Source organism: Triticum dicoccoides, chromosome 7A (assembly GCF_002162155.2).
Source record: "Triticum dicoccoides isolate Atlit2015 ecotype Zavitan chromosome 7A, WEW_v2.0, whole genome shotgun sequence".
NCBI classification, from domain to species: domain Eukaryota; kingdom Viridiplantae; phylum Streptophyta; class Magnoliopsida; order Poales; family Poaceae; genus Triticum; species Triticum dicoccoides.
The window spans coordinates 512,570,169-512,572,738 of NC_041392.1; positions in this window are offsets into that span (position 1 = coordinate 512,570,169).

Consider the following 2,570-nt stretch of genomic DNA (forward strand, 5'->3'; position numbering starts at 1 on the left):
GGTTAAATAAAGATGACCCTTGAGCCGGCCGACTCAAGGGGAAGAAAAGGCTAGGTGGAAAATGGTAAAACCAATGTTGGGCCTTGCTGGAGGAGCTTTATTCAAGGCAAACTGTCAAGGGGTTCCAATCATAACCCAACCGCGTAAGGAACGCAAAATTTGGAACATAACACCGATATGACGGAAACTAGGGCGGCAAGAGTGGAACAAAACACCAGGCATAAGGCCGAGCCTTCCACCCTTTACCAAGTATATAGATGCATTAATTAAATAAGAGATATTGTGATATCCGAACAAAATATCCATGTTCCAACATGGAACAAGCTCCAATCTTCACCTGCAACTAACAATGCTATAAGACGGGCTGAGCAAAGCGGTAACATAGCCAAACAACGGTTTGCTAGGACAAGGTGGTTAGAGGCTTGGTTCAACAATATGGGAGGCATGATAAGAAAGTGGTAGGTATCGCAGCATAGGCATAGCAAAAGAGCGAGCAACTAGCAAGCAAAGATAGAAGTGATTTAGAGGGTATGGTCATCTTGCCTGAGTCACGCAAGGAAGAAGAACGAGTCCAAGAAGAAGACAAACGGACGTAGTCGAACGGATCCTCACAACTCCGGAACGAAACCGAAGCTAACGCGAGAAGCAACCCGGAAATAAGCAAACAACATAGTAAACAACCATCACATAACATGGCATGATGCGCAAACAAGTATGATGCATGTCTGGTTTAAATAGGCATGGCATGGCAAAGTGCACAAACAATACTACAAATTAAGTGGATCTCAATATGCAACGAGTTGCATATTGACGGAACACCACATGACTTATTTAGTTCTCTCTCGGTTATGTACCCAACAATATTAAATGTTATTAAGCATGGCAAGAGGTGAAGCATAAAAGAAACTATCTAACTAAGCAATTTAAATGGGGCCGGATATAACAAACAACAAATCTGGTAAATCCCCATATGCATTAGAAATTTAATGCAACAACAATTTAAACATTTTAATTGTTGTTATTATGATGCGGATGACATGGGCAAGTTTTATGCAAGTTTTAAAGAAAATGTTGATAAGAGCATTATATGGAGCATATGTCATCGTGGCGGAAAGAAAGGATGCCATGACGACGATAACGGAAACAGTACCACGGCAACGTTCCGGTTCCAGAAACTCGATTGAGATGCCGGTGGAAAAGAACAAGTGTGACGGGAGCGTGTCATGCAAAGAACGATGGGGTGCTCCCGGTTACCGGGTTCCCATGTGTCGACGGCATGGCAACGAGGAGGAACAACTAAGGTTCATGAGCGAATACAACAACCAACCATGCATCACATACAACACAAGCATTCGGTCCACGGGCGTCGTCTCGGAGTTATACTTTCGGAGCGTGCAAGCGATTAGTTCTCGTTCAGTGCAAAGTAGAGGAAGTAGACGTTCTCGCGACGGCGGTAGTGGAAGTAATCGTTCTCGCCACGGCGGTAGTGGAAATAGTCGTTCTCGCACGGCGGTAGTGGTACATGTTTATCGGTAGTCGAACATGACGATCCGAAGGGGTACTTGGCAACATGCACGTCGTCAGTAGTTGTACACAATCATTGTCGGACTTGTTGGGTTCGAGGGCTCCGGCCATCGTGGTACTTGGCGCACCACCGTGTAGTCATACATTTGAAGAGTAACTTGGCCATCTGAAGGTGTACTTGGCGAACAACGGTCGTCGTGGTACTCAGCGGTCCACGAAGTCATTCTCGTAGGTCTTTGCATTTCGTTCGGTACTCGTTCGGGCAACCGTGTGGTCTTGTCGGTGGTGTACTTGGCGAAACTCCACGGAGACGGTCTTGGCAGGCAACGAGCAGCGACGCGGTGCACCGACGTAGCAACGCAGGCGGGTGCTCGAGCAGGACTTGGCGCCGGTCGTCTTCCTCACGTTCTCGCACGTCAAAGGCAGGGGCGAAAGGAAAGGCACGGGCAGGAGGAAGTCGAGGCCGGCGCTGGTCAGCGCTACGGCGGTGTCCTGCTGGTCTTGGATGGCGGTAACGCACAGGAGAAGGCGGAGGGCAGCAGCAGGCAACGACGGCCATGGGAGGCGCCCTTGGTGCGCCCATGGTGACGCGGTGGGGCGGGCGAGCTCGACCCTCGCGCCCATGGCGGCAAGGAGGAAGAACATGGAGGAGGCGGACGGGTCGCGGGCTCCTAGACGGCGGAGTTAACGCAAGGGAGGCACCGGTCCTTGTCATCATGCTCGATCCCGCTGGATCAAGACGACGACTGCAGCACGGGATGGCACTCGGTGAAGTAGGGGAGGCAGAGAAACGGGACTCCGGCGACGAGGTGTAGCGGCGGAGATTCGAGCTCGGTTGGCAGCGGGCTTGCCGGCGTCGGGGATGGTGCAGGAGAGGAGAGGGCCTGCGAGCGAGACGGGGGCGCTGCGGAGGGAGGTGGAGCTCGCGGCAGGAGGGAGGCGCCGACGACGCTCCGGCCGCACCAGTGCTTCCCCGAGCTCGCTGACGCCTCCGCTGGATCTGCCGTGAGCTCTGCTTCGTTTCCTCATCCCCTTGCTCGTTTGCC